This window comes from Cottoperca gobio, chromosome 18 (genome assembly GCF_900634415.1).
Source record: "Cottoperca gobio chromosome 18, fCotGob3.1, whole genome shotgun sequence".
In the NCBI taxonomy this organism is placed as follows: Eukaryota; Metazoa; Chordata; class Actinopteri; order Perciformes; family Bovichtidae; genus Cottoperca; species Cottoperca gobio.
The window spans coordinates 4,630,679-4,647,047 of NC_041372.1; the positions used below are offsets into that span (position 1 = coordinate 4,630,679).

Here is a 16,369-nt window from a genome sequence, read left to right on the forward strand (position 1 = left end):
TTGTTGTTTTTTGTAAGTGGCATTTGGTACACTGTTTAGTCAAAACTGTCTCTGATAAGCAGTCAGTAAAGTAACTAAACTGACAAACGGGGGAAATGGATGAAAGGATGAGCGGAAAGCGCGATGACATGAGACGGGGAGGATAAGAGGGGAGGGATCAAAGCCTGACAGCAGAGAGAACGACAGGAGAGATATGGGATGAAGGGTAAGAATAGAGAGAGACGGATGAGAGCATGAGGGGGTAACAGGGATGACACCATGAAGTGAGACAGGTTAGGTGGAATGAGGAAAAAAGGAAATGATAACGAGAGAAGAGACAGGAGGGTGAGAAGGGTGATGCACATAAGAGTGAGAGAGGAAGGGGTATATTAGGGTGAAGAGGGTAGGAAGCCAAGAGCAGAGAATCAGAATGAAACAGCAGAAAATATCTTAATGTAAAAGTCAAAATAATCAAATCAATACGACATAAATAACAACATAGCTTTTTAACTAATGAAACTTTGTTGAATGTACTCCGTGTGTTGAATGAAATATCTTTGTTGGCCATTATGTAAGAACATTAGAAACAAAAACATCTAAAAGATATAAGAATAAAACATGTATTTTGTAGTTTTTTAGACTCTTCACCTACTGTACATGTGTCTAGTAACAACAATGTTCTTTACACTGTTAAAGCCCCAAAGCACATTACAAGGTGGACCGGTAAGTGTATCAGTGAATCGCATCTTCCTCATGCAACACACTGTAGTAAGACCAAAAGGCTTACTAAATTATACCAAAACATCACAGGTGCACAGTCAGCTTCCATAGCCAGCTTGTATACAGTGTTGGGTGGCACATATACACACTGACTCACACATATACTGGTACACTACCTGAGGTCAGGTACTCAAGGCCAGACAGTTGCTCACCTGGTGGCAGAACACCAGCCTTATGGCCTGGTTTTGTTCTTCGCGTCCACACAGTGCAGGTGAAATAGTGTCCTGAAAGAGTTCACGCTGAAAGAGTTCAATGCATAAAAAGTTCAGACGATGTTGGTTCCTTCCTAGAGAGGGATTTCAATTTCAGGCAGCAGGAAAGTTATATATTATTCTCAGCCTGCGGTGTGGTTAGAGGAGCCATCAAGTGGCTAAAAGAGATTGTAATAAATAAAGGAGCAGCATTCAAACTTAACAGACTTATACAGTAAATATCTCCTTCTGTAGTGAACACAGTTACATTAGAACAATGGGACACTATAAAGCCACATGCATATTAATTATTAATGTTGGCCATTAGTTCCTGATAGTGGACACCCTGTGGGGCTTTATCCCTTACTAATTCTCTGTGAGTTAATAACTGCACGTGACCCCCTATAGATGAAGTCCTTTGACTCATTGTTATTGTGGAAATATTGATCATGACAACTTGAAGTAGTGCTTGCAGTGCTGCAGCGATGTGACTCATATTGTCAGAGCCTTGCAAATAGAGCACCTCATGCAAAGAGAAAAGTGAAAACTAAGAAGTTCAAGAGCTTTAACATACCTTTGTTCAACTGCCAAAGTATGCAAACTTCTACTAACCCACTGATGGGATCAAAGACACACACACACACACACACACACACACACACACAACACATGGAAAGTATCTCCTTATATACTCTGCTACCACAAAACAAGTTTAACTTCTCTCCAAGTTTCCAACTAAAGAAAGCAGACAGTGACATACGCGAGTGACAATAATAGCATAAAAGGTGGACGACAAACATTTGTTCATGTTTTTCCCACTTCACAGACGCTGTTCAGAATGACGCATATGATTAAGTTAATGGGGTGAAGTGGGATAGACTCGTCAGCCTCCACATTTTATGTTCCTGATTCAAGTCACATGACATGCCCTCTAGCTATATGCACGTATACACACATAACATCATTTCTTTTTAATAGTCTTTCATCCTTTAGGTTGTGGAAAGTCCTCTTTACAAATATAGATTTCTTTGAATGAAGGGTTTTGTTCTGTACATGGAGAACAAAACGCTGTACACTGATTCAACCAGACTGACAATTCAAAGGGCAGAAAGAGACAAAGAGACCTCGAAGCAACAGCTAAAAAAAGAGTAGAAGAAGTCGTTCGGAAAATAAACGGGACGCTTAGCATCAATATGTGTGCAAATTTAAACAGGAACAGGTTAAGTGCAACTTGGCGAAGTCATACAATCGCGAGGCGGTAACTCAGTTATCTATGTTACAAAAGCCATTATTGAGGGAAAGAATAAAAACATCAACACAATAGGTGATATCAGGCTTTTGAATGGCAGTATATATTTATATATATATATATATATATATATAAATATGGATTAAAAAGGCCATATTACGTTTCCAGCCATGATACTCAAATATCACGTAAGATATGGCTTGCAGATAATTCAATTGAATTTGTATCGGCACTCCTTATGCAGGTGACAATCAAGACTTAACATCACCTGGGAACGATTTCATCATTCTAGATATTTCATATGTAGAACGTAATGATCACATAATGGCGAGAGAGCAAGACAAATGGCTGCGCTGCTCATATGAACGAGCACGAACAGTAGTTTAATATAACGTTCGGTCAACAAGTCTTTTAATCAATGGATGCTCATTCATGTGCAGAAATTGTTGTTGCATTGAGAAAGTGAGTTCATAAAGCAGGTTTGATTTAATACTCCCTCCAACATTTAATCATGTAAAACACACAAACATGGCGGTCATTTGTTGGCTGTCACTTTGTTCCGTTTCAAATGTGGGCCAGACTGTCAGCTTGAATGGATCAATCCACCGAGTTCTGGCTCCTTTTCCGCTTTAAGTTATTAATCCTGGCCTGTCTTTGTGCTTCTGCCGTCAAGATAGAAACCAAAACAGCTTCAGTTTCAGGTTTTCATTCTCACCTGTGAATGAAAGACGATGTTCCCTTGTTATGGTCCATGACGGAGTGGTCATATCCTCAGCAGGTCTGCAGTTCAGTCCATACACTCATCATCTGGTTCATCTCTAAAGAATAGACAAGGAGAAGCAGAGTGTGGGCGGCAGAATAAGTGACTTAAAGTACAAAATACCAGTAATGATTACACTTCAACACACTTTGAGTGAGCAGTTATAAAAGACTGTAGGGCTACCTGACATCATTGTCCCACCCACCCACCCACACACACACACACACACTCTAATTCCCCTTCTACTTCTCTCCATAAGATATTTTACAATACTTTGATCCTTGTACTCCTTGGTCACACGCAATTCTAGTAATCTAGGAAGTACTAAAATGGCAAGTCATTCATCAAAATGTCAATATAAATGATCATCTTTAAATGTGGATGAGACCAAACCAACAACGAGGAGCGACCGACACACAGAGGAGGAAATGCAAACACACGTCTGTCGCAAGACTTCTGGGATGGAGCCTTTTAGGCGGGAAAGACAAACAAGTTGAGTTGAAAAGAGGAGACGTCCAGCTTGTAGGCAGGTAATCACACACACACACAGGTTCTTATTTAGACCCATGCACCTGCTGAGGCACCTGCACGCATGTTCACATGGGGACAAGCGCAACAACAAAGAAGACGGTACATGACGGCCCAGCACGCAGCCTTATAACTCTTATGTGATGCTACTCAGAGCGGAAGAAACGCCCGACATCATCAGAGTTTCTTCCCAAAGTTAAATCCGATGAGTTGGGCTTTCTGATACCCGAGGAGCCGATATGACGTCACCCAAACACACACACACACACACACGCATACAAAAAAAAAGGTGCCAGCAGGTGATGGCATGATTGATTTATAGATATATTGGTGGTTGTGTCTCAGCGGTAAAGCTATCTCGTCTCAGTGCATGGCCTGCAATGCACAAACACAGCTGGGAGCAGGCGGAGAGGAACGGGTGATTAGAGCGAGAACAGTGCAGAGATAAATATCGAGTCACTGTGATAAGGGGGGGGGGGGGGGGGAAGGCATGAAAGGCAATGAATTTGAAAGAAGAGAAACCGGCGGAGCAATTAGAGGTGGGGAAATGGAACAGAGGAAAGGAGGGTGGAAATAAGGGGCGTTAAGGGGATGAAAACGATGAATGGATGCAGTGAAAACGGATGGCTGTGTGTCTGTGTGTACATGTGCACAAAAGCCACAGTGCGTTTTCATTTGCTCTCGTGTAACGGTTACAGTCAGATTGTTTGCGTGTCCTGGTTATACCCATATACATCAATTTAAAGAAAGGACAATGTGCTGTGTATTTTACAACAATGCGTTTTTGCATTTTGCTTTAGAAGAGGAAAACACAATAGATGGGCTGTTATGTGTGTATGGAGCAAGTAAAGGTTGAAGTAATCAGCATTACTGTAGTACATTCTGTCATTACTTCAGCATTATGTTGATGCAAGCAGAATGGCTTGCAGTATCGCTGTGCTAGCTCAGCCTTAAACTGACATGTTTAATCATTAAGTGTTTGAGGAACACATGAAGAAAGGCTGACAATACAACACTAACACAGAAAACAGCTCCAGAAAATGGCAGCGGAGGGCACAGGTGAAGCTACATAATGTTTTTAACAAGGTGGGATGACACTGTTATTTGTAGATGTTAGCGGGGATGAATGTGGACCTATTTCACATTGCTCATTTTTCATTGCCCTCTCCCGGTTTCCATTCCCAGGGTCACAATTCTCCCGTATTTCTCCAGATTTATGACACATTTTCACATCTTTTTGTCCTTCTCGTTATCACAACCTTTCTGGCGCTGTACAGTATGTGTGTTTCCCACCCGGACTTGCTCTTCCTCCTCCGTGAGCGAGAGATGGAGAGGGAAATTGAAAGTAGGCTACGAAGAGAATGAAATGTGTAAGCAAAGCAGACTTCCTGGAAAGAAGAATTTCCGTTTCTTACAGAACGTTTTAAAAGGAGAGGGGGCATGCATTTTGTCAAATTTGCAGAGTCGATTCTTCCTTTGAGCAGGGTGTTGCATCGACATGACTCACATCGAGAGGGCAGTGGTGTGCACAGACACTCTAAAGGGCATGAGAAGAATGAATGAATAGGTTTACGCCAGAGATTCACAGCAGGGATGATTATTGTGAAGAATTAAAAGTCAATCATAAAACTGCACTGTACTTATTATTTTGTTATTCATTTAAAAAGTCACGACAATGCAGGAAACAAATCCTTGAGTTTTCAAGGTTGGCAAGCATAACCTTTTGTATAGAAGTAGGACTTCACACGGGACAACATGAGACGGTACAGCATGTGTTTCTACATGCACTGTCTATGTGTGTGGAGGTGCATCAAGGTGAGTGTGGCGTCACTGTGAACGCTGATGAAAGAGTAGCAAACGCGGTGAGAACACGCCACCAACAGCAGCCAGGTACAAAACGTAGGCTTACAAACCAATCTGATAGCGGCTCAAAGAATGTCTACCGAACAAACTGAAACAAGAGGGAACTGAGAGATAAGAACTGCTGTCCCAAAGGTGATCTACACAGGAAGAACGCTTGATGAAAATTAAATGCACGTTACCCAAGAGCAAGACACATAAACAAACACTGTTTGGCTCTTGGTTTGGTGTGCGCTTTTGAATCAACGTGCATCTGTATATAGAGGCATGAGCGTGTGAGTGAATATTTGGCCGTAGTAGAATATCTGTGTGTAAGTGGAGTCCCAGCAGAAGAGCGCTGTGTGCCAGCACTGTGCTGGTTGAGAGCCCTGGATAAAGGTTAGGCTGCATGAAAGGCGAAGGAAAAGGAGTGAAACATGTTAAGGTGCATCGAAAGCAAATGTTTGGGTGATGGAGAATGTGAGGGGGGGGGGGGAGAGAGAGAGAGAAAGAAGAGGAGGGTAAGTGCAAGTATGATAGGAAGAGCAGAAGTGGAAGAGAGATGGGGAGATTTAGCCTCTCTCTGTGAGTCTTGGTATCTACAGTGAGCAGCACTGGGCCTCAACGACAGACGGATTGAACAGAGTAGAGAGAGAGAGAGAGAGAGAGAGAGAGAAGAGAGAGAGAGAGAAGAGAGAGAGAGAGATACAGAGAGAGAGAGAGAGACAGAGAGGGAACAGACGAGAGAGAGGAGAGAGAGAGCGAGACAGAGAGACAGAGAGAGAGAGAGAGAGAGAGAGAGACAAGAGCTGAGAGAGAGAGAGACAGAGAGAGAGAAAGTGGAAGAGAGGGCAGAGAGAGAGAGACAGAGAGAGGAAGAAAGTGGTGGTGGAGGAGAGGAGAGAGAGGAGAGAGAGTGACAGAGAGAGAAAGTGAGAGAGTGGAGAGAGAGAGACGAGAGAGAGAGAGCATGAGAGAGAGAGAGGAGAGAGAGAGACGAGAGAGACAGAGAGAGAGAGTGAGAGAGAGAGAGAGAGAGTGACAGAGAGAGAGAAGTGTGAGAGAGAGAGAGAGAGAGAGAGAGAGAGAGAGAGAGAGAGAGAGTGACAGAGAGAGAAAGTGAAAAGAGCTTGAGAGAGAGAGAGAGAGAGAGAGATGAGAGAGAGAGAGAGAGGAGAGAGAGAGAGAGAGAGACAGAGAGACAGAGAGAGAGAGAGAGAGAGAGAGAGAGAGAGAGAGGCTGCTTGCAGACACCTGACTGTGACTCACCAACCTCCTGCTCCTCTCCCTCACTCCGTCCTGTAAGGAGAAAGGAGTTTGGGCAGAAGGCTGTTAAGAAAGAGAGGATTCAGGGAAAGCAGCAGGGTTTCCAGGTAATGATGTGTGAAGGCTAAACACGGACACGGTTTCAGAGAGAAAGACAGCGGGACGGGGCAGATATCTCTGATAGGCAACAGGACACAGCTGTATGGGAGATGCCTCCCCTCCACACACTCTCCACCTCATTGTCAGGAGATGATGGTGTGCATGTGTGTGTCCAAAGTACTGCAGATACTTCACTTCCAATTTCAGTCGACATGCCACTTCTATCTCAATCTTTCTCTCTGTCTGCCTCATTCCACCTTTCTTGAAATCTCTTAATATTTTCAGAAAAGCACCTAGGTCTGTCTGTCTCTCTGTCTGTCTCTCTGTATCTGTCTCTCTGTCTGTCTGTCTCTCTGTCTGTCTCTCTGTATCTGTCTCTCTGTCTGTCTGTCTGTCTGTCTGTCTGTCTCTCTGTCTGTCTCTCTGTATCTGTCTCTCTGTCTGTCTGTCTGTCTGTCTGTCTGTCTGTCTGTCTGTCTGTCTGTCTCTCTGTATCTGTCTCTCTGTCTGTCTGTCTGTCTGTCTGTCTGTCTGTCTGTCTGTATCTCTCTGTCTGTCTGTCTGTATCTCTGTGTCTGTCTGTTGCATCTCTCTGTCTGTCTGTCTGTCTGTATCTGTCTCTCTCTGTCTGTCTGTATCTCTCTGTCTGTCTGTCTGTATCTGTCTCTCTGTCTGTCTGTATCTCTCTGTCTGTCTGTCTGTATCTCTCTGTCTGTTTGTCTGTATCTCTCTGTCTGTCTGTCTGCATCTCTCTGTCTGTCTGTCTGTATCTCTCTGTCTGTATCTCTCTGTCTGTCTGTCTGTATCTCTCTGTCTGTCTGTCTGTCTGCATCTCTCTGTCTGTCTGTCTGCATCTCTCTGTCTGTATCTCTCTGTCTGTCTGTCTGTATCTCTCTGTCTGTTTGTCTGTATCTCTCTGTCTGTCTGTCTGTATCTCTCTGTCTGTCTGTCTGTATCTCTCTGTCTGTCTGTCTGTATCTCTCTGTCTGTCTGTCTGTATCTCTCTGTCTGTTTGTCTGTATCTCTCTGTCTGTCTGTCTGCATCTCTCTGTCTGTCTGTCTGTATCTCTCTGTCTGTTTGTCTGTATCTCTCTGTCTGTCTGTCTGCATCTCTCTGTCTGTCTGTCTGTCTGTATCTCTCCTGTCTGTCTGTCTGTATCTCTCTGTCTGTTTGTCTGCATCTCTCTGTCTGTCTGTCTGTCTGTCTGTATCTGTCTCTCTCTCTCTGTCTGTCTGTCTGCATCTCTGTGTCTGTCTGTCTGTCTGTATCTGTCTCTCTCTGTCTGTCTGTCTGCATCTCTGTGTCTGTCTGTCTGCATCTCTCTGTCTGTCTGTCTGCATCTCTCTGTCTGTCTGTCTGCATCTCTCTGTCTGTCTGTCTGCATCTCTCTGTCTGTCTGTATCTGTCTCTCTCTGTCTGTCTGCATCTCTGTGTCTGTCTGTCCTGTATCTCTCTGTCTGTCTGTCTCTCTCTGTTGTCTGTCTGTGTCTCTGTCTGTATGTCTGTCTGTCTGTGTCTCTGTCTGTCTGTCTGTGTCTCTGTCTGTCTGTCTGTGTCTCTGTCTGTCTGTCTGTGTCTCTGTCTGTATGTCTGTCTGTCTGTGTCTCTCCTATGTCATTTTATTTTGAAATAAACCTGTATGAACACATCTCTATTTGAACTATGTTCTCCTCTCCAACACACTGAAGTCGGGTGAAGCGTTGAACTCAACAGATAGAAAGAACATTGTGGCCATTTTCCATCCAAACAGTGCAGTGTGCATCAATTGCTCAAGCTCTTGGGAGTGCCATACAAGTGCTCCATGTCAGGGCGGTTGACAGAGAGAGAGAGAGGGAGAGAGCGTTTGTGTGACGGTGAGTATGGAGTAAGAACTAATATTATAGTGAGCGTAGCAGTGCAGAGTGTGTATCTATGGTCAATTAAACAAAGATAAAACTGAGGTAACTGTTTTTGGAGCCAAGGAGGAACGATTAAAAGTCAGCGCTCAGCTTCAATCTGCAATGTTAAAAACCACGGACAAGACCAAGACAATTACAAAGTCAGCCTGCTATCACCTTAAGAATATATCAAGGATTAAAGGACTTACGTCTCAGCAGGATTTGGAAAAGATTCATACATTGATCATTGATCATTTAACGGCGTCTTTACAGGTCTCCCTAAAGAATCGATTGGACAGCTGCAGCTGATTCTGAACGCTGCTGCTCGAGTCCTCAGTGGATCACATCACTCCAGCTTCGAGGTCTTTACAGTGGCTTCCTGTCTGTCAAAGAATAGACTTCAAGAAACTACTGCTGGTTTCTAAAGCACTGGATGGCTAAAATACATCTCTGATGTTCTGCTACATTCTGAACCATGCCGACCTCTCAGGTCGTCAGGGACGGGTCCGCTTTCTGTCCCCAGAGTCACAACTGAACATGGAGAAGCAGCGTTCAGTTTCCATGCTCCATATATCTGGAACAAACTCCCAGAACACTGCAGGTCCCCCGCAACTCTCACTGCTTTTAAATCAAGGCTGAGGACTTCTCTGATTGCCGTCTATTAAATCATATAATTATCCATATCTTGTACTGTAACGTCTATTGTTGTGTTTTATTCCACTTCAACTTGTTTTTGTTTCTAATCTCTTGGATATTTAATGACATTTTAAAATCTGATTCTTATTGTCTTAATGCTTTTCATGTTTTTTGTAAAGCACTTTGTATAATAAATAAACTTGCCTTGTACAGCTTAGGCTGTTTGTCGGTGAACAAATGCTACAATTTAACAAGACCCAAACCAAGTACCCCTGTGTGGCTTGCAGCCTGTTAAATAAGAGGATTGTAGTGAAGGAGGTTAGTGAAGGAGGTTAGTGAAGGAGGTTAGTGAAATACCCAGGCTCACTTAAGGTGGGACGACCTTTAAAGTGGATCAGCTATTCTCATTGTAGTGAAACGCTGCTCCTCCGATGGCCTGACAGCTTCTCTTGTGGAAACCCTGAGAGAAAAGTCAACTTCTTCTTTGGAAATAAGTTTGCCACTGGAACATGTGAGCATCAGACAAATCTCTGCCCAAGTGAAAACTAGCTTGGAGCTAGTTTTTATGTTTTTCAGCAACTTTAAATTCACAGTGCAAACAGTGCAACGAAGCTGTAAACACAACATTGACATAGTATCACCGCATAAGGTTGTTATGGCAAACCTGTTAGAGAACAGTTGCCAGTTAGTACATCCAGTAGATTCATTGTGTGTAATATTCACCGCTGTTTAGCTCTGCTTTGGTCTCCACCAGCTCCTGAGGGAAATATCTGACTTTCCAGCCGCTAAATGCTCCACTGTGTTTACCAGCTAATTGCTAACTTTGTCTGACTGCTGCAACACATTGATGTAGCTGCGATGTTGTTATTACTGTGTGCATTACTTGTAACTTAGTGGGCTCTCGACTGGCCTATAAAGGCTACCACTGTACTAAAGGCATTTCACACACGCACAATTCAGCATAGAACTATCGGAAATCCCATCATCCCCAAGCCTCTGCAGCAGATGTGAAGGCAAGCAGAAAAATGAACACCCTCTCGTTTTCTTCTGTGTAGCAGTCTGTTGAATGGTAAACTTACAGTGTAAAAAAAAAAAACCTATTGGAGCTACAATACTGTATGCTGGATCAAATCAATCCATTTTCACAGCAGCTTTACAGCACAGCCTACAAGCCTGACAGGGAAACACTACTGAACCACTTTTCTGCTTGACTTTTTATTTTTTATATTCGGATTCTGAATGGAGAATAATAGTCACAGTGGAAGGCTTACACAGTGGAAGGCTGTGGCTGATGCGTGCAATAGAAGCTGATGTGTGTGAATATTAAGGTGCCCGCCATAGATTTTTATTTGATTTCCTCATAACAATTATGCACTCATTTCCACTGTTTTTCTACCACTGCTGATCATTGCTGAATGTGAATGTGGTGCCGCCACTAGAAGTGTTTGGTCAGATGGACTACATGCAGTGTAATGTGAACAGTGCTGTGTGTTTCTAGTATCTGTACCTGAGCAGGTGGATCTCATGAGGGAAGAAAACACTCTGTGAGTTCACTCGCTGGTTAAGAGGGTTTGTGTCTCCCTGTAGTCCAAGACTCATTGTCATGGAGTTCAGAGGAGACTTCCATTATCCCACCGGGGGAGAAAAGATGAGATGGGAAAAGACAACAGCACGTGGTGAAAAAGTGTCGACGAGCGGAATGACACAGAAAAGATAGATGGATAGAAAATACTAATAACAGTTTGGAAACGGATGATGAGGAAATTGTAATTGCGGTCATAATGATACAAGTGCTCGTTAGCGGCAGATCGCATCACAAACGTCTTTCTTGTTTGTCAGCTATCAAGGTTTGCGAGACAAAAAAAACAAATGTATTAGAATTAGAATCACACAGTAGCTTTTCAACGAACATCTGCTCTATTTTATCAGAAGGTAGCAGGGGGTGTGCATATTACACTTCAAGTGACAAAAAAAAAAACGAGGGCACGGCAACATTGTGCAAAACAAAACTGAGAGAGAGAAAAAATTCAAAGGTGTAGAGACATGTACACACATGCTGGTTGCACTAGGATAGGTTTGAATGACAAAAAATCTAATGTGCTATAATTTAACAGCAGTTATCTGAGGAACATCTGCTCTGCTTTGTCTGCTAGTTGTGGGGATTATTAGTGACAAAAACAATAAAATAAATAATAAAAGAGGGCAGCTAGATCGCCAATTATTAAAGGCTTAGTCAGATATATAATAACATATAGTTGATTACTCACCGCAAATGGAAAAAAGACATTTCAGGAACACAAGCTTTACTTTGTTGGCAGATGGCGCCTGTTCCTGAAAGCAAGCAAGGACATCACACAATACCTACAGTATACAGATGATGTGATGACACAAAGAATGGAAATACGACTTTAATTTCTTTAATCATCTCATATGTGAGACTCTCAAATGTTTTAGTGCTCAGTGGATCATTACCATGCGCCTGCACTGCTTCCAGCTCGATCACATGAATCCTAGAAATGGGTTTCAGGGAAGAAGGGAAACAATCTTTGACAAGGCTTGTCTTGTTATTGCAGTTACATTTCCCTTTTAACACGTAGTTTAGCATGTATCTCATGTTCCCAGAGGCAAAACTAATGAATAAAGATAAAGTAATTGACTGGACTGAGGATGCAGTGCCTTTTAAAATGTGCATCTGTGTGTGCAGGTGTTCTGTATGTCTGTGTGGGTGCATGTGGGTGGGACAGGTTTGGGAATAGAAAGTATCTAAGCAGAGACAGAGGCAGGAGAGAGGAAGAGAGGGAGACAGATAATGAGAACCAGGGGGAGGTGATGCTGGCATGGGGAGAGGAAGATAGAGACCAGAAATAGACATGCAAAGAGCAAGGTGTTGAGTCAGAAAATGAAAGAGAGAAGAGAAGAGATTGCAGGCATGGAAGGAGGAAGGGAGAGGGATTGTGAAGTAGGGAGAAAGTGAGAGAGGAGAGAAAATGTGGAAGGAAGATGGAGGGACAGAGAGAGAAGGAAAAGGAGAAAATGTGACATGAAATGTGAAAAAAAAGAGATGTTGATAAGGAGAGAAGAGAAACAGAGAGAAGACAGAGAGAGGGAGAGAGACAGAGAGAGCGAAGAGATAGAGAGAGAGAGAGAGATAGAGAGAGACAGAGAGAGGTGAGTATATAGAGAGACAGATGTAACTAGATAGAGATATAGATAGATAGATAGAGACATATAGATTTAAGATAGAGAGAGTTAGACAAGACCATATATATATAGTATAATAGTTAACAGCGAGAGGAGCGACATATACAAAGAGATAGAGAGCGATAGATTATATAGATATCTATGATATATATATGATATAGATAGATATATAATTATGGTATATATAAAATACGTTAAACATTTTTAGATATGAAAGCAGGACTATTTCTATAGAAAGATTTAGGGAGTAAGAAGACAGAGAAAGAGACACAAATAGACATGAGGTTGACTCACACTGGGAACCTAGAACAAGCTGAAAGCATACAGAATTACAGAAGGAACTCACACTCACACTAACACACACACACACACACACACTTTGCATATGTGATGTGCTGATGCACTTCTCAAGTGTGGAATAGGAAAGCAAGGGCAAAGGGTATTTATAAAAGGCTCAAAGACAAAAGAAGAGAACACGATGGAGTTGGAGGTTAAGCAGGGGAAACACAACATGGTTAGAGTAATGATCACTTAGTTGGCATCCTAGATGTACAAGCGCACACACACACACACACACACACACACACACACACACACACACACACACGTTTAAAAGGAGGTTCATCTTTCCTATCCCCCCTCCATTTCCTATTTATAACAGCATCTGGAGCTGCTACAAAAGTGACAAGGAGAGTGAGAAAGACAGAGATGAAGAAGCGGAGGAGACAGATGATGGCCACGGAGGGATGAGGAGAGTCAGACCACAGTGTGTGTGTGTGTGTGTGTGTGTGTGTGTGTGTGTGTGTGTGTGTGCCTCGAGAGGCATCAGCCAGTACCAGCAGCCAGCTGGGGTGACAGCAAACGGCATAGTTTTGTCTGACGCGCCGTCACAAACATATTGTCACTAGAAAGCACTGGTAAGCAGCGGCAATTAGCACTGCCTCTCCTGCGAGTGTGAAGGTTTCTGTGTGCAATTTAATACAGAAATGAGTGTGTTTGTACAGATCAATACAATGCCAGTGCATTAGTATATAGTTATATTTATGGACTAAATGTGTTTATTTGTACTACAGTACAGTATCTCTGGGGTCCATTTAAAACACTGCAAGGCGTCACTATCATCCAGTCAAGTGTATCTGTGTGTGACTTGATTGTCTCAGGGCCCAAAGAGACACAACAACCAACAACATATGTGACTATCATACCAGTGGAGAGAAGCAGAGTGTGGGAAGACAAGGGAGGGACGTGAAAGAAAGCATGAAAGAGACATTATCCGTGAGTGGAAAGAGACGGAACAGGTAAACGGTAAACTGTGCAGTAGACAATTCCTACTTCTTATCAATTTAAAAACAACAACAGAAAGAAACCTCCCCATGTCGTAACCACAAGCTCACGACTTCCATGATTCATGCGATGGCGACGTAACCATCCTTAAATTAAAGCTGAACGTCAGCATGTTAAGCTCAACACTAAACATGTGTCATGTCCTAATGCATTATGTCTGTCCCTTTAGAACTGGAACATGATGTAACTCTTGGACTAAATAAACCACTCTTCTTTACAGAAACTAACACCCTTTTCCCACCATTTGTCCTGGGAATAGATCCATCATCGTCTACCGCTTATCTGGGGTCGGGTCGCGGGGGCAGCAGCTCCAGTGAGGAACCCCAATCTTCCCTTCTCCGGGCCACATCCTCCAGCTCCGACTGGGGGATCCTGAGGCGTTCCCAGTGAGGAGATATAATCTCTCCACTCAGTCCTGAGTCTTCCCCGGGTCTCCTCCCAGCTGGACGTGCCTGGAACACCTCCCTAGGGAGGCGCCCAGGTGGCATCCTTACTAGATGAACCACCTCAACTGGCTCCTTTCAACGTTAAGGAGCAGCGGCTCTACTCCGAGTCTCTCCTGATGGCTGAGCTTCTCACCCTATCTCTAAGGGAGACGCCACCGGTATGAGAAAACACATTTCGGCCGCTTGTACCTTTGATCTCGTTCTTTCGGTCATGACCCAGCCTTCATGACCATAGGTGAGGGTAGGAACGAAGCTCAACCGGTAGATTGAGAGCTTTGCCTTCTGGCTCAGCTCTCTTTTCGTCACAACGGTGTGGTAAAGCGACTGCAGTACCACCCCCGCTGTTTTGATTCTCCGGCCACTCTCTCGCTCCGTACAGGGATTGGATGGCCCTCAGAAGTGACCCCCTCACCCCATACTCCCGCAGCACCTCCCACAGTATCACCCGGGGGACCCGGTCATTGGGAATAGATGTTGATTGTAAAACTCTCTTCTACTAAAAGTGAGATCTTAAAGCGATATCCTCAGGGCAAAACAACAAAACTCTATATACATGTCGGCTTTAACCAGTACATTTACGCCTCTTTGAAGGGTAACTTTGGTATTTTTCAACCTAAACCATAACAAATAAAATATTCAGCCGTGTTATTGAAAATCTTACATGGACAGTGTGATGTTGCCCGAGCGATTACGTTGTACTGTGTATATAATGTTCAGTCACTCAGTCTGTGCCACTTCCTCATCTGTCTCTCTAACTTAGACTTCCTGACACTCATTATCAACAAGATGTTTCGCATTGGTGCCTTAATCCACCTCGCTTTGCCCACCCGATCCATTTAAAAAAAACCCACAAATAGTCACACACACTTTGTGTTAGACTCCTTTGAAGCATAAAGGGTGGTAGAAAGCAAAGTAGCTCTTAGAACTCATTAGATAGGGGAAGGCCCACTGCAGATGATGAGAGATACACTCAATTAAACAGGAGAGAGTTCTACTGGGCCCAAGGGAGCCATGCTAAACCAGTAGGAAGGGAAAACTACGAGAGAGAAGATTTGTATGTGTGAGAATGCTCATGTGTGTGTGTGTGTGTGTGTGTGTGTGTGAGATGAGCGTAATAGAGTTGACAGATACATCTGAATGTTTGGCAGTCTGTGTATGATGTATGTCAAGTGTGTGTGTGTTTGTGTGTGTGCAGGATGAGCTAGAGCCCCCCCAGGGATAGCGGATATGATCATATGTCGACGACGCATCCTGATAGGTGTGATAAATGCTCCGACACGTCGGTGTCAAAACGAAGGGTGTGTAATTTCTTGGAAGGGCCCCTCAGGGATGGATGTTGTGATTTTCATAGTAAATGAGAAATGGATGGACAGCGTAAGACAGAAAGAGACAGAGGACCACGGGGGGATTGGGAATACAGGCAGATAAAAACAAATAGACACTATTAGTCAAATAGACAGACACTTACTCTGAAGGCTGTAATCTAAAGATAATCTGCATGGCAGAGTTTATCAATACTGAATGTGGATATTAACAACGATATGTACCGTGTGATATTGCGGTCCACTGTCTACGTGACATCCTGGTTAACCATCGTTAAATATGTTTAAACCCTGAAATTATTACAAAATTAAGACTTAATATTTGTACTAAGCAAATAAAGTGTGTGTGAGAGTTAGGCTTTGTGCTACTGGAAGAAATCTTACCATTTCACGCAAACATTTCCAAAATATGCTGCCTTCAAAGTCTCTATGAACGGCCGTGGGGTCTGGATGGTGAGGATATTATGGCTGCCGCTGAAACACAGTAGAATAAACTTAAGTTAATTACATTATCTCAAAGTTGTAAAGTACATTCCACCACTGCACACCGCAGGTAGATACAGCATTCATACACATTCCTCAAAAAGGATCCCAGGTGTCAAGGTTATTATCTAGTCTGTTTAAAATCTATTACAGCTCGTGTCCTGTAGAGACACACAAGCAATAGATCCACAACCTATTTCTGGATTCAGCCCAAGTGGAAGGAAGAGCGCAACTGACAAGATGGGTCACACACACACACACACACACACACACACACACACACACACACACACACACACACACACACACACACACACACACACACACACAGAGAGAGAGAACTTGTTGTTTCCCCACAGGCAGAAATG

General features: G+C 43.3%; 1 long non-coding RNA gene across 1 annotated transcript; it reads right to left on the reverse strand.

The window, feature by feature from the left end:
• Window positions 1-11,472: 11,472 nt before the first annotated feature.
• On the reverse strand, window positions 11,473-15,986 carry LOC115023838 (uncharacterized). The gene is made up of 3 exons (XR_003834050.1): window positions 15,903-15,986; window positions 11,678-11,715; window positions 11,473-11,536 (listed from the first exon to the last, which is right to left on the reverse strand). It is a non-coding gene; the product is annotated as an uncharacterized LOC115023838 (long non-coding RNA).
• Window positions 15,987-16,369: the final 383 nt, after the last annotated feature.